General features: G+C 55.6%; 1 long non-coding RNA gene across 1 annotated transcript; it reads right to left on the bottom strand.

The window, feature by feature from the left end:
• Nucleotides 1-5359: 5359 nt before the first annotated feature.
• Nucleotides 5360-10403, bottom strand: LOC144339688 (uncharacterized). The gene is made up of 3 exons (XR_013415003.1): nt 9859-10403; nt 8444-8797; nt 5360-5760 (listed from the first exon to the last, which is right to left on the bottom strand). It is a non-coding gene; the product is annotated as an uncharacterized LOC144339688 (long non-coding RNA).
• Between the last annotated feature and the right edge of the window lie 5716 nt (nt 10404-16119).

Genomic DNA, 16119 nt, shown 5'->3' with positions numbered 1-16119 from the left:
TGGAGATACGGGAAGCTTTCCTGGCACAGGGCACAGCTCTTAGGAGGTGTTTGTAGGACGCTGTCTCCCCAGTGTGTCCTGCTCATCCAGGAGGGGGAGAAAGAGGAGGAGGCCCCAGGCTCAGAAGCCAGGGACAGATGGCCGAGGATTACCAAACTGAATCCAGGTAGTGCCATGACCCTGGGTGTCCCTTGGTTCACGTCACCCACCAGACACAGCTGCAGAGAGAGTGCAGGGAGGGGCTGGGACCAAAGAGGCCAGAAACCAGCAGAAAGGAGGCAGAAGTGAGGTGGGTGTGCCTGGGGCACAAAGCCAGCACCGGGGAGATTTCAGTGGAGTCCTACAGCCAGTTTCTGTGCGGACTGTGATGCCAGAGAGGCGTGCAGCCTCTGGGCAAGTCGGGAGAGGGCTGGGGTGGTCCCCACAAGGGAGAAGAGGTGGAAGGGCCAGAGAAGACCGCCAAGACCACCGTTTCCCCAGGCATGGGGTGACTGACCTGACTATGAGACTAGCGGGCAGAGCCAAGCAGGGCTAAACTCCAACCCAGGGCCCAGTGTTGGACAAAGTAGCTTTTTCTTTGCTCATTTGTCTGTGTATTAAGAAGAGACTAAAATAGCCAAACGACACTGGTCGCACGCTCTGGCTGTGGTCTGTCTGCTGAATGTCTATTTTTGTCTCCTGACAAGAGACGTGAGGACCATGCCCTTGATCCCTCCAACAGACCAGAAACCCCCTTCCTTGCAAAAAAAAAAAAAAAAAAAAAAAGCCAATTGAATTAGGAAGAGATCACCCAACCTAGCTCAGATCCACCAAGATAAGCACAGCAAAGCTCGGCTGCATTTTTGAGGAATAAAAACCTTCTGCAGAAAGCACCAATAACCTTTAAGATCTGAATGAGATTCTAATATAACCCGTCTAAACAATGGCAAAATTCCTCCTTTGGTTTTGGAAGCAGCGCTTGCTCACACGTGGCTCAGGGATTCTCTGAGGACCAGGAGTTGACACACAAACCCCGCCATGGGTCCCAGCCAGCTATTTCTCAAGGCTCCCACCTCGCCAAGCTCCCAAGGGCCTGCCGGCAGCGCCTACGCTGTGCCAACTACCCTGTCTGGTACAGACCACGGCTGGGTAGCACCCTCAAAAGCAACAGAAACAACGTCTGGAAGCTGAAAGGCGAAACTGTCGAGATGGCTCGGGAGAGGAAGGAGCGGACCCACTGGTCTTCGGCATTTTGTATTTAGAATTATTCTAATCTTATACAGAACATATAGGCAGATCTTTTGGAAGGGATACGGTTTTCATTCTTGTGCAACTCATTATTCTCATTACTGGCCTTTTAAATAAAAAGTTGTTTTTCAGGGCACCTTGATTGCCCGTGAAGCTGTCCCTTTAATTACCTCCAGGTGTGTTCCTGCTCCATGTGCTCAGGCTGCACAAACGATGTGCTTCAGAAACCCCGCTTCTCCGGGCTTCTGGCATTTTGCTGTGGTCCTCGTGTAGGCTTGGGGTTGGGGAGCCAGCTGGAGGGACGAGTCCCGCCGCCAGCTCCCCGCCACACGTGAACTCGGGTACATCTGTTGACACCCCAGTCCCCCCTCGAATTTCAGTTCCTGAGATGTGAGGACACAAAAATGTCCGTGCGTGAGGCAGTTATTTCTCCACATGTGATTTCATTTTTGTTTCAGGAGCAGGGAAAGAATAATTTCCTGAAGAATCAAACCCAGATGGAAACAACCAGAAGGAGCTGATATCTGGGTTTTGTTTTCCAATATTTTGTTGCATGGGACAGGGTGCATCTGTGGCTTTGCGCGCTTGTGGCTGCCTGCCCTGGGGCTCTGAATCCTGGGTGGAGTGTGTCTGAAGCCTCCATATTTACTGAGGTTGGCTCTGGCATTTGCCCAAGCCCATTTTCTCTCTATCGATCTCATATGTGTGTGTGTGTGTGTGTGTGTGGAAATATATGTACATTTTTAAATTGAGATAGGGTCTTGCTGTCTTGCCCGGGCTGGAGTGCAGTGGTGCAATCATAGCTCACTGCAGCTTCAAACTCTTGGGTTTAAACCATCCTCTTTCCTCAGCCTCCCAAGTAGCTAGGACTATAGGTGTGCACCACCATGCCCAACCACTTTTTTTTTTTTTTTTTGAGACGGAGTCTCGCCTGTCACCCAGGCTGGAGTGCAGTGGCACGATCTCCGCTCACTGCAAGCTCCGCCGCCTCCCGGGTTCACATCATTCTCCTGCCTCAGCCTCCCTAGAAGCTGGGACTACAGGCGCCCACTACCACGCCCGGCTAAGTTTTTTGCATTTTTAGTAGAGACGGGGTTTTACTGTGTTCGCCAGGATAGTCTCGATCTCCTGACCTCGTGATCCGCCCAACTCGGCCTCCCAAAGTGCTGGGATTACAGGCATGAGCCACCGCGCCCGGCCGCCCAACTACTTTTAAAAAAATTTCTGGCCAGGTGCAGTGGCGCGTGCCTGTAATGCCAGCCCTTTGGGAGGCCGAGGTGGGCGGATCACGAGGTCAGGAGTTTGAGACCAGTCCAGCCAATATGGTGACACCCTGTCTCTACTAAAAATAGAAAAATTAGCCGTGCGTAGTGGTGCACACCTGTAGTCCCAGCTACTCGGGAGGCTGAGGCAGAAGAATCGCTTGAACCCAAGAGGCAGAGGTTGCAGTGAGCTGAGATGGCGCCACTGCACTCCAGGGTGGGCAACAGAGCAAGACTGTCTCAAATAATAATAATAACAATAATTCCGTAAAGATGGGGTCTTGCTGAGTTGCCCAGGCTAGTCTTGAACTACTGGGCCCAAGTGATCCTCACACCTCAGCCTCCCAAGTGACTGAAACTACAGGTGTGCACCTGGCTAATATAAAAAATTTTGGGGGTGGGGGACAGTGGTTCACGCCTGTAATCCCAGCACTTTGAGAGGTCGAGGTGGTGGATCACCTGAGGTCAGGAGTTCGAGGCCAGCCTGGCCAACATGATGACACCCCGTCTCTACTAAAAATACAAAAATTAGCCGGGTGTAGTGGCACACGCCTGTAATCCCAGCTACTCAGGAGGCTGAGGCAGGAGAATCACTTGAAACTGGGAGGTGGAGGTTGCAGCGAGCCATTGCACTCCAGCCTGGGCAACAAGAGCAAAACTCCGTCTCAATAAATAAATAAATAAATAAATAAAATAATTTTTTGGTAGAGATAGGGTCTTGCTATGTTGCCCAGCCTGGTGTCCAATGCCTGGCCTCAAGCGATCCTCCCACCTTGGCCTCCCGAAGTGCTGGAATTACAGGTGTGAGCCACTGCGCCCTGCCCCGAGCCCATCTTTACACCCCGATGGCCTGTGTGCTGTCCTGGCAAGTGGTTCATTTGTAGACTTGCACTTTGCAGAGGAGCTGGTAGGGCCTGAAGGAGCCTGTGGCATTGGAGAGCATGGTGCACCAGGCACTTGCCTGCTGCAAGCTCGCTGCCACCGCAGCCGCCAGCTGTGATCTCCCTGAGGGGTTCAGACCCACCAGCAGAGAGGAGGTAGCCTGTGGGGGCTTCTCAGCTAGAGCTGGCGAGAGAAGGAGAGAGAAGGTCCAACCTCAGGCCTCCACCTGCCATGGGCCGGGGTATGGATAGACATGGAAGTATGTGAGCGTGGACATCCGTGCACACAGGCACAGGCACACGGGGAGAACCCTCTTCCTCTTCCCCATCCAGCCCGCTAGTTTTTGGCGTTCCCAGGCATGTGCTGAGTACATGAGGGCCTCCTCAAAGACCGAGTGCGAGTCACCACAAGCTCTTGCCAAGACGATTTTAAATATGAGATTCCTCCAAGGTCCCTGGGGGACATAGAAAAAAAGAAGTAAGCCTCTGAATCCCTCGCTCCTTTCAGCACTGCTATCGGGCTTGGAATATGAATGACGGGCTGCGGAACAGGGTGGCGTGTCTCTGCATGGGTGCCAGCTAATGGCCTTTGGCCAGCACCTCCCCTTTGGATCCCGGGAGTCAGGCCCAGCGACAGCCCCGAGGGCCAGCCCCATTAGATGGGGCCTGCCTCAGGAACCTGGGGACGTTTCCATGGTGCTGTGTGCCTTTCTGAATAAGAGGAGGGGGTGCCCCTGAGCTATTCGGTAGTGAAACCCCAGAGCAGCCTGGGATTCAAAGGAGAGAGTCCAGTGCTGCCAGGGCTCCCGCGGCTGCCATTCATGGCAGCCCTGTCTGGGGGCTTCCTCCCCACCAGCCCTTCCCTTCCCAGGCCCGGCTTGCAAAGGAATGAAAGCAGGGAAGGGTGTAAGTGGGTGGGCCGGGGCGCAGCTCGCATAAGATATACAAAGGGGACTGATTCCCGCTCATTGCGGCCTCGCCCGCCCCATTCCCTTCTCACACCCATTTCCCCCACCAGCCAGCACGCTGTGGGCTGCTGGCTCCATTCTGCTCACCGCTCCACCACTCGCCGCTACCCTCACCCGGGAGTGCACCCTTCCCACCTCATCACTCCTCCCTGCTTTCGGGATTTCTCTTCTGCTCTGGCACCCAGTCCTACCCTCTGCCTGTTGAGTATGGGTGTTCCCACGGCTACGTCCCCAACACCCCGACCTGCCTGGATCATCCACTGGACGTCCGCACGTTCATATCCCAGATGCCTCCAATTCAGCTTGGCTTGGCTTCAGTTTATCTTCCCCCATGACCCTGCTCCCTGTTCAGTAAATGACATCACAAGCCACATGGTTGTCCCTGCTAGAAACCCAGAGACCATCCCTGTCTCCCTCCCCATTCTCACCAGGCCCCACAGGGGCTACACCCTCAGCAGCCCTCAACTCTGCTGCCACAATCTGCAGTGAGGCCAGGTGACTCCACCAGACAGTTCCCACAGGCTCCAAGACAAAACCGAACCCCTGAACATGCCAGACTGCTGCATGTCCACACACACAAAGACACATGCACGCACAAAACGCCACGATGCAACATATGTGCAAACACCTGCACATGAGCAGACGTATGCCCACAAACACACGCACACACATGAAACAATGCAGACTTGAAAATGCACACAGAATCAACACACACACACCAATGCATGCACTCTCAGATACACACAACACACTTCGCACAGACATGCACACACACACGTACAAACACAAACACATGCAAACATGCCTGCAAACACACCTGCAAAGACAGAAACATACACAAATTTGCATCCCACACACACGTACACACAGCTACACACAAACACACACAACATACATATAAAACACACATGCACACACACAAATATGCACACATGCGCACGCGCACTTGAAGCTCAAGCCAGCCTGAGCTATGTGAGGCTCCACTTCTCCAAAGAAGAGACAGCAGAAAAGAAAACCCGTCTAGCCAACTTGAAAGTATGAGCTTTATATAGGTGTGGACGAAAGTGTCAGATGCCAACCTGTGAATAATTAATATGTTAATTTGGTCACACATCATGCATATTTAAAGTCACAGCTAAAAGAAGACACTGGTCTAGAAGCAGGCCTCTGGTGGTGCTCCCGGGACTTGGCTGCACCAGCAGCTTCGTCCCCATGTTTTGGATCCTCTCACACAGTTTCCCAGGCACGACATCTCCACTTCCATCTAAGCTGTTTGCAATCCACGTGACGGCTGAGAAATCTGCTCATGCCGGGTGCAGCGGCTCACGCCTGTAATCCCAGCACTTTGGGAGGCCGAGGCGGGCAGATAGCTTGAATCCGGGAATCTGAGAGCAGCCTGGACAACATAGTGAAACCCTCTCCCTGCAAAAATACAAAAATGAGCTGGGCATGGTGGCATACACCTGTGGTCCCAGCTCCTTGGGAGGCTGAGGTGGGATGATTGCATGAACCAGAGAAAGTGGAGGTTGCAGTAGTGAGCCAAGATCGCGTCATTGTACTCCAGCCTGGGCAACAGAGCAAGACTCTGCCTCAAAAAAAAAAAAAAAAAAAAATCTGAACAGGGTGTGCCATGATTGAGCATTTCTCCCCAAGCCACAAGTGCCAGTGTGCTGGACCTGAGGACGGCGGCCCAGGTGGCAGTGACTTTATGATCACGTTTCCACAGTGGAACTGCTGGCTGTATTTTTAAACATTTTAAAGGCTGATTCACAAAGACAGCCAATGCTTGCAAATGTGAGGTTCTACTCCTGGAAAAATGACTAATCTGAGTTAAATTTATTTCTGACATCTTTTTAGTGGATTCTGCCAGGCGACCTCCATACACATTGCTCCCAGCTTTCAGACGCCTCCCTCGGTTCCTATACAGTGTGTGGCTGTCAAAATAAACTAATTGAGAGCCTCATGCAATGAGATACTTTCTAAGGACTTAAGAAGGCAGCTCCCTGTTTTCTGAAGGATACTTTTTAAATATTATTATGTTTTTTAAAGACAAGATCTTGCACCCCAGGCTGGAATGCAGTGGCACAATCACGGCTCACTGCAGCCTTGACCTCTTGGGCTCAAGCGATCCTCCAGCCTCAGCCTCCCACATAGCTGGGACTACAGGTGTGAGCTACCATACCTGGCTAATGTTTTCATTTTTTTTCTTTTATTTTTGAGACGGAGTCACGCTCTGTCACCCAGGCTGGAGTGCAGTGGTGCGATCTCGGCTCACTGCCACCTCCGCCTCCCGGGCTCAAGCGATTCTCTTGCCTCAGCCATCTGAGTAGTTGGGATTACAGGCACACACCACCACGCCCAACTAGTTTTTGTATGTTTAGTAGAGACGGGGTTTTGTCATGTTGGCCAGGCTGTTCTAGATACTCCTGGCCTCAAGTGATCCACCCACCTCAGCCTCCCAAAGTGCTGGGATTACAGGTGTGAGCCACTGTGCCAGGCCTCATTTTTGTTTTTGTAGAGATAGAGTCTTGCTCTGTCACCCAGGTTGGAGTGCAATGGTGCAGTCATAGCTCACTGCAGCCTCAACCTCCTGGGTTCAAGCGATCCTCCCACCGCAGCCTCCTGAAGTGCTAGGATGACAGGTGTGAGCCACCAGGCCATGAAGGATAATTTTTTGTGGGGAAGGAAAATTCCCCCTCTCTTCTATTTGAACTGTCCCAGAATGAAACCAGGGCCTTCTTCACCACTCAGCCTCAGCCTGCAGAAACTCCCGCCAAGCTCAGCGGCCTCCCAATCTCAGCCCCTGCCTCATCCTCCCACCTCCTAAGCCCCAGGCTCCTCCCTTTTTGACCCTAAGGGATGCTCCCACTCCCATGCCTCCCTTCACATACTCACCTGGCTCTTTCCCATGGGCCATTTCTATTTTACAGTCACATTTTGTTTCTTAAAAAAGATACCTGGCCGGGCGTGGTGGCTCACACCTGTAATCCTAGCACTTTGGGAGGGCGAGGCGGGTGGATCATGAGATCAGGAGTTCAAGACCAGCCTGGCCAAGATGGTGAAACCCCGTCTCTACTAAAAATACAAAAATGAGCTGGACGTGGTGGCGGGTGCCTGTAGTCCCAGCAACTCGGGAGGCTGAGGCAGAGAATCGCTTGAAGCTGGGAGGCTGGAGACGCACTGCACTCCAGCCTGGGGGACAGAGGGAGACTCCGTCTCAAAGAAAAAAAAAAAAGATATCTAACACATTATAAAAAGAAAAACAGAAAAGTATAGAGTAGCCTCATCTCCCTCTGGCCCCACTGATTTTGGGGTCCCGGGCTTTTGTCTTGCCTCCCCACTGCCACTAGGGGACTCAGTCCAGAACCGGGGTGAGCCGTTCCTCAGCCCTTTGTTCCACAAACATGCTCAGGTCCCACGTGGCACCCTGGATCCCATCAGCACCTCCACGCGGCACCCCACGTCTGCCCTGTCTGGCCTCCCCTCCAGCCACACACCCCTGACCACAGGCCTTTGTGGAAAATGCCTCCTCCACCTCCAGCTGGCCCCTTGCCTGTGCCGATTCTGCTGCCAGGAATGTCCTTCCTGTGGAGCCGGCCCGGATGACCCTCTGCTGAGAAGCTTTTCACCATCAGCTCCTCCTCCCTGTAATCTCACAGCACCCAGCCCGTCTGTGTCTTTTAGTATTTATTGCACCTGAGGGCACTTTGTACGGACTATATTAGGGTTTATTTTGTCTGTTTGCAACTAGACTAAGCTCGTGAGGACTGGATCTTTGGGGCCAGGAAATAATTTTTTTTTCTTTTTCTTTTTTTGGCAAGGTCTCGCTCTGTTGCCCAGGCTGGAGTGCAGTGGTGCAGTCATAGCTCATTGCAACCTTGAACCCCTGGGCTCAAGCGACCCTCCCTCCTCAGCCTCCCATACTCGGGACTACAGGTATATGCTCCCACACCTGGCTAAGTTTTAAATTTTGTTTTATTTTTTTGCCGTGTTGCCCAGGCTGGTCTCAAACTCTTGGCCCCAAGCGATCCTCCCGCCTCGACTTCCCAAAGTGCTGGGATGACAGGCATGAGCCACTTCACCCACCCTAAATTCATTTACTCACCAAATATTCACTGGCTTAGGTGCAGAGAACCCAAGGTTGGGGCAGACCACAGCCAAGGGCTCCCCTCCAGGATGGTGGGGACACAGGTGGTTTAGACCCAGACACTAGGAGGACTGGGGAGCAGTTCTGGTCTCCCAGAAAAGGCAGTCGGGGCTGCGGCTGAGCAGGTGGGGAGGCGAGTGTCTTCCAGGCCCAGGGAGCTATCAGCCTCTTTCCAGAGGAAAAGGGAGCAGGGCCCACCTCCAGGATGGGAAGGGCCCCAAGGTGACCAGACACAGTGGGTCAGGTGTGGCAGGGGTGACAGGTCTCAGGAGGGACACAGAAGCCAGGCTGGGGGGGACCTTGCCCTGAGAGCTGTGGGAACAGGATTGTATTTGCATTTGAGAAGGGGAGGCTGGGAACAGCAGAGGACATCATGGGCTGATGAGGAAGCATGTGCGTGCTGACCCCACGGAGGAGAGAGCCCAGGGCCCCCGGAAGGGGACAGCCTGGCTGTTGGCCAAGAGACGCAGAGGGGAAGGAGGCCCGGCCAGACTGGGGATATGCGCAGAGGGGAGCACGTTCCACCTACCCCTCCCCCTGGAATGGAGCCACATCCCGGCCAGCTCCTCCTGCCCCAGCTCCTCCTTCCCAGCTGCTCCTGCCCCAGCTGCTCCTTCCCCAGCTCCTCCTGCCCCAGCTGCTCCTGCCCCAGCTGCTCCTGCCCCAGCTCCTCCTGCCCCAGCTCCTCCTTCCCCAGCTCCTCCTGCCCCAGCTGCTCCTGCCCCAGCTCCTCCTGCCCCAGCTGCTCCTGCCCCAGCTGCTCCTGCCCCAGCTCCTCCTTCCCCAGCTGCTCCTGCCCCAGCTCCTCCTGCCCCAGCTCCTCCTGCCCCAGCTCCTCCTGCCCCAGATGCTCCTGCCCCAGCTCCTCCTTCCCCAGCTCCTCCTGCCCCAGCTGCTCCTTCCCCAGCTCCTCCTGCCCCAGCTCCTCCTTCCCCAACTGCTCCTGCCCCAGCTGCTCCTGCCCCAGATGTTCATTCCCCAGCTCCTCTTGCCCCCGGCTCCTCCTTCCTCAGCTCCTCCTGCCCCAGCTCCTCCTTCCCCAGCTCCTCCTGCCCCAGCTCCTCCTTCCCCAGCTCCTCCTTCCCCAGCTCCTCCTGCCCCAGCTCCTCCTGCTCCAGCTGCTCCTTCCCCAGCTCCTCCTGCCCCAGCTCCTCCTTCCCCAGCTCCTCCTGCCCCAGCTCCTCCTGCCCCAGCTCCTCCTTCCCCAGCTCCTCCTGCCCCAGCTCCTCCTGCTCCAGCTGCTCCTTCCCCAGCTCCTCCTGCCTCAGCTCCTCCTCCTCCTCCTAATCCCAGCTCCCCCTGCTCCTCCTACGCCCACCTCCCCCTGCTCCTCCTGCCCCCATCTCCTCCTGCCCCAGCCTTTCTGTACTCACAGGGACCCTGTGGAGCAGAGAGGGCTTTCTGGGGTCCACTGAGGCTGGGCTGGGCTCCCCAGAGCTGGGTGTCCACTCTAGCCCAACTGATGAAGCCCAACGGGGCCTCCTGCATCCCACATCCTCCCTGCCAGGCTGCAGACCCAACTGGGAAGTCTAGGAAGGAAAATGGGGGTCCTGGGCCTGCAGGTGGAAGAATTCGGCCCAGGGTTCCAGCCAGCACCACCTCCCCAACCTGCCCCACACCCCCTGTTGCGGGCGACCCGTGACGAGCCTCAGGTTCACCATCTGTACCCAAGGGCGTGCTGGCCCTGTATCTGGGTGGCTGTGAGCCAGTGGGCAGGGAGGGCCTACACCAGCCAGCAGAGCTCTGGAAGAGCAAAACGCCGTTCATCCCAGACACACACGCCAAGCGTCTATCCCGGGCCCGGCCCTGGCCCTCATAACATCGCCATCACCAGCTCGCTTCCAGAAGCCTCTGCCTGCTCCTCTCCGGAGCCCTGCGCCCCTGCACTGCCCCCCACCCCCAGGAGCGATGTGGAGGCTTTGCCAGTCCTGGGAGGACTCTGGACTTGGTCCTGAGGCCCTGGGAGGCCAGGGAGGGGCTGGCAGGGGCGCAGCAGGCCAGATTCCTTGTCAGAGATGAAGCGGGCGGTGCAGAGAAATTCAGGACAAAGGGCAGGGCCCTGCTGCCCCGTGCTCCCGGGGACCTTGAGCGAGACACTTCCTTTTCCGAGCCTCCAGAGCTGAGACTGGCAGGAGTGGAGCTGGAGAGCCCCTCCTGAACGGCGGCTGGCACTGGGTGTGCCCGGAGGAGGCTGCCCTGCCAGGGGCGGGATGGTGACGCCTCTGAGGGGCTTCTCCAGGTGGCCCCAGACGTCTTCACATGACCCAGAAAAGGCCCTACCTCCTGCCTCCAGACCTGTCCCAGGAGATGAGCCCCTCTGGGCAAGTAGGCCACCCTTAGAGTGGCATCTAGAACTTCCCTGCTTGTCCGAGGATGGGGGCTGGGCGAGGGGTGGGGGCCGCAGAGGTGCTGCCTGTCGCCCACCTCCACACACAGCACGTCTCCCACGCCGAGCCCGGTCCCCAGGGTGGTGTGTTCTGGACAAAGCCTCGGGGGTGCTGGGGGGCCCGCATTCCCTCCTGGGCCCCCTGCCTTGGAAATGGCCTGTCAAGGGGAGGATTGGCTCTCCAGAGGCTCCCCAGAGCCAGCAGCCGGCCCGACCCAGTGAGGGAGACCCTGGGTTCCCTGGGCTCCCTGAGCCCACCCTGACCAGAAAAGCAGCCAAGGAAGCTGAGCTGGCCTTCCCCCATGCCTGGGGGAGTGAAGTTTGTCGGATCCAGGCTTTGAAATCTAGAGGGTGCAGGACACTCCCTTGCCCAGGCCAGACAGAGACACAGTGGATATGGGTTGAGGACAGCATCCCCCAAGGGGACATGGGGCAGAGCACGCAGGTTATGTGGGGCCTCACCTTGGACAACCCTTTTCCAGCATAATCGCAGTACCCACCCAGGGATGGAAGCATGACCTTCCTCCTGTTACAGCTGGGGAAACTGAGGCTTAGAGAGTTGCGTGGTCGAAAGGTCTCTGCTCTTGGACGGGGAGCAGTGTCTCCTTGGCAGCTCAAGCCTGTGACAGCCTGTGGGTCCCGTGAGAGCAGCGGGCGGGGCTCCCGAGAGGGAGGTGAGAATCCATCCATCCCCCCACCCCTCCCCACCCACTCAGCCCCAGAGCCTCCCTCTACGCCCACTGCTGGCCTGTTTCTGAAAGTCGGTGAAAGATCTTATTCACCAAGCTCAGGCAGCGGGGTCGGTGGTCCACCTGCCAACAGCGACTCAGCCAGCCTTTGTCACTGATGCCAATTGCAGCCCACAGAGTGGCCAGATACCCCCTCCCACTGCTCCTGGAATTGAGGCACTGGAGGCCACCAGGAAGAGATGGTAGTACTGGGTCTTGATGAATATCCTGCTCAGACACAGCCGGCTCCTGGCCCCCCCAGAGCAGGGATTTACTGGCAAACAATGAGCATCCCTTGAAAGCATCAGAGCATTAACAAAGCTTTCCCCGTTTCATTTTTGTTTTGTTTTGTTTCAGTTTTGTTTTTATGTTTTTGAGACAAGGTCTTGCTCTGTTGCTTAGGCTGTAGAATGTGGTGGTGTAATCACAGCTCACTGTGGCCTCGACCTCCTAGGCTCAGGCGATCCTCCTGCCTCAGCCTCTCAAGCAGCTGGGATTACAGGCAAGTGCCACCACACCCAGCTAATTTTTGTATTTTTAGTAGAGATGGGATTTCCCCATGTTGGCCAGGCTGGTCTTGAACTCCTGACCTCAAGTGATCCACCTGCCTCGGCCTCCCAGAGTGCTGGGATTACCGGTGTGAGCCACCGTGCCCGGCCATTTCCCCATTTTGGAGTGCCTGGTATCTACTGTTTTCCTCTTTCTGTCCATGTTGATTCGTTGCTTAGCTCCGGCTTGTAAGTGAGAACGTGTGGTGCGTGAGCTCACTTAGGATGATGGCCTCCAGCTCCATCCATGTTCCTGCAAAGGCCATGATTTCATTCTTTTTTTTTTTTCTTTTTTTTTTGAGACGGAGTCTCGCTCTGTCACCCAGGCTGCAGTGAATGGCGTGATCTCGGCTCACTGCAAGCTCCGCCTCCCAGGTTCATTCCATTCTCCTGCCTTAGCCTCCTGAGTAGCTGGGACTACAGGCACCCGCCACCACGCCAGGCTAATTTTTGTATTTTTAGTAGAGACGGGGTTTCATCAAGGCCTAGATCTCCTGACCTCGTGATCCGCCCGCCTCGGCCTCCCAAAGTGCTGGGATTACAGACGTGAGCCACCGCGCCCGGCTGATTTCATTCTTTTTTTATGGCTGTTTTCTTGATGAGTTAAGGCTGTGGTTTGGGATGAGTCTCTTCCCTTCTCGGAGCCTCAGTTTCCCCATCTGTAAAATTGGTGACATGGGTTCCCAAAGGGGTCATAGCAGTTGGGCCAAGCCTGATGTAAGTCCCAGGTCTCATGACTCTCAGCACAGTGCTCATTGCAACAAAACCTAGCTGCTGGGTGGGGCTGCGTGGACAGGCTAATTTTTCAAATGTTTTGTAGAGATGGTGTCTCCCTATGTTGCCCAGGCTGGCCTGGAACCCCTGGCTCAAGTGATCCTCCTCCCTGGACCTCCCAACACGATGGGATTACAGGCGTGAGCTGCCATGCCCGGCCTCAGGGCACTATTTTCTTTTTTCTTTTTTCTTTTTTTTTTTTTTTTGAGACGAAGTTCTGCTCTTGTTGCCCAGGCTGGAGTGCAATGCTGTGATATTGGCTCACTGCAATCTCCGCCTCCCAGGTTCAAGCAATTCTCCTGCCTTAGCCTCCCGACTAGCTGGGATTACAGGCATGCGCCACCATGCCTGGCTAGTTTTGTATTTTTAGTAGAGACGGGGTTTCTCCATGTTGGTCAGGCTGGTCTTGAACTCCCAACCTCAGGTGATCCGCCTGCCTTGGCCTCCCACAGTGCTGGGATTACAGGCGTGAGTGACCATGCCTGGCCTCAGGGCACTATTTTCAATCTACACTGGGCTTGGGACCCAGAGACCCACAGACCCAGTCTTGATAGTCTTATGTGGCAAGTAGGGAGGTTCTGAATGAAACACTCGACTTGAGTGAGGAGACTTGGAGAAGGATTCTTGGCAGCTCAGAGACCATCCCCACTGGTCTCCTGGCTCCCAGTGGCTTTCTGGACATGGCAAGGCTGCTGGCCGGGTAAGCCCAGATAAATGAGAGGTGCTCACATCCTCGCTCTGGCCAGGTCTGCGTGGCTTGCTCTGTGGTCCTCTTGGGGACCACGCTGGCTGGCATCTCTCCCGGCCTCCAGAGCTGCGGGCCGGTTGCCTCAGACCCAGATTGAAAGCGGTGCTTCTGTGGCTCTCCTGCGGCCAAGATCTATCAGCCAGGTGTCTGTGGTCAGCCAGGCCCAGGCTGGCTGTGCGACCACAGAGTCACCCAGCCTCATCTCGGCAGGCGCCAGGAAGCCCAGCCCTGCAGCCTTCTCTTCCTGGCCAGTGAGGTTCGTCTCCACAGAAAATGTGAACCTCTTTGGATGGGGCCCAAACACAGGGAATTCCATTGTCCTGGCTCCCGCCCCAGCATCTGGGGGAGCGGTCCAGGCCTGGCCACGCTCAGCTCAGGCCTGGCTTTCTCCGGTGCCTGCAGGCCTTGGGACAACCGTTCGGGAGCCTCAGCCTTCCTGGCGTGGGGGAAAGACCCTGGGAGCTCCTGACCTGGTTGCCCCCCTCCCTCCGTGCCAGACTGCCTCAGCAGTCTCTCACAGACTTTCGCAGGCCTGGGTTTTACTCACAATCCCTATTTCACTCGAAAGAAGGAAGGGAGGGAGGGAGGGAGGGAGGGAGGGAGGGAGGGAGAAAGAGAGAGAGGAGGGAGGGAGGGAAAAAGGAAGGAAGGAGGGAAAGATGGAGGGAGGGAGGGAGGAAAGGAGGGAGTGAGGAAGAGAAGGAGAGAGGGAGGGAGGGAGAAAGGAGGGAAGGAGGGAAAGAGGGAAGAAGGGAGGAAAGGAGGGAGGGAGGGAAAAAAGGGAAGGAAGTAGGGAAGGAGGAAAGGAGGGAGGGAAGGAAGGAGGAAGAGAGGAAAGGAGGGAGGAAGGAAGGGAAGGAGGGAGGGAGGGAGAAAGGAAAGAAGGAGAGAGGGAGGGAGGAAAGGAAGGAGGGAGGGGTAAGGAGAGAGGGAGGGAGAAAGGAGAGAAGGAGGGAAAGAGCGAGGTTGGGGGAGAGAAGGAGAGAAAGGGAGGGAGGACAGAAGAGAGGGAGGGAAGAAGGGGGGAGGGAGGAAGGGCCCCTGGAACTAGGCTGAACCCTGGTTCTCTGACCAGCTCGTGATTCTCGAGGCCTCCCATGCAATGGCAGGGCCCGGGCCTCAGCTGCTCCATCTGTAGAGTGGGAGTGAAGTCCAGCCTCCAGCCACAGTGGTTGCAGGACAGATGGGAAGAACCACATAGCTCTGAGCAGTGACTGTTGGGTCAAAGCAGGCGGGATGGTAGTGGGGAGCTTCCTCCATGCCCCATCCCACACTAGATCCTCTCTCTGGCCTTCTCTCCTTTAACCTTCCTGGAAGCTGGAGGGAGGGACCCACGGAGATTCTCTTCAACACCTGGATCCCAAGCAGCGTTGCACGGTGGTGAGGTAGGGACTCTGGCTGTGTTCTTCCAGAACCTTCACTGTGGGCCCCTTATTCTCTCCACCCTGGATCCCTTTTACCAAATTCTTCCTCCACAGGCCCCTTAAGAATAGATTTCACAGCCCAAACAGACTGCAAATATTACTCAGTCACCAGCACCTTTTCATCCCATACCAATCGGAGGCACATGGTGCCGGTCACCAGGAAGCTCTGAGAAAGCCGAGGTATTCGTCTCTGGATTTGCCGTGACAAAGCTCCACAAACTGGGTGGCTTCAAACACAGACACGCATTGTCTCACAGTTCTGGAGGCCAGAAGGCTGAGATCAAGGCAGGGGCGCTCTGAGGGAGGGAGGGCCCCAGGCTTCTCTCCCAGCTTCCGGTGGCCCCAGGAGTGCTCAGTTTTGGGGGCTGTGGCGGCATCGCTGACACTCTGCCTCTGTGTTCACAGGGGGTGCTTCCCTCTGTGTCTCTATATCTCCGAGTCTGTGTCCAAATTTATCTTTTCTTATAAGGACACCATCTTTGCATTAGAGAACACTCTAATCCAGTATCACCTCATCTTCACTGGATTCCATTTGCAAAGACCTTTATTTATTTATTTATTATTTTTTTGAGATGGAGTTTCACTCTTGTTGCCCAGGCTGGGGTGCAATGGCATGATCTTGGCTTACTGCAACCTCCGTCCCCCAGGTTCAAGCGATTCTCCTGCCTCAGCCTCCCGAATACCTAGGATTACAGGTGCATGGCACCACGCCCAGCTAATTTTGTATTCTTAGCAGAGATGGGGTTTCTCCATGTTGGTCAGACTGGTCTGGAACTCCCAACCTCTGGTGATTCGCCCGCCTCAGCCTCCTAAAGTGTTGGGATTACAGGCGTGAGCCTGTCACCCAGACTAGAGTGCAGTGGCATGATCATAGCTCACTGCAGCCTAGATCTCTGAGGCTCAAGTGATCCTCCCACCTCAGCCTCCCAAGGGGCTGGAACTACTGTGGTGGCACAAGCCTAATTAAATTTTTCTGTAGAGAAGGGTCTCACTATGTTGTCCAGGCTGGTCTCAAACTCCTGGCCT

This window comes from Macaca mulatta, chromosome 3, assembly GCF_049350105.2.
Source record: "Macaca mulatta isolate MMU2019108-1 chromosome 3, T2T-MMU8v2.0, whole genome shotgun sequence".
Classification (NCBI taxonomy): Eukaryota; Metazoa; Chordata; class Mammalia; order Primates; family Cercopithecidae; genus Macaca; species Macaca mulatta.
Note: the sequence above shows the minus strand (reverse complement) of the source record. Positions and strands in the feature narration are given on the sequence as shown.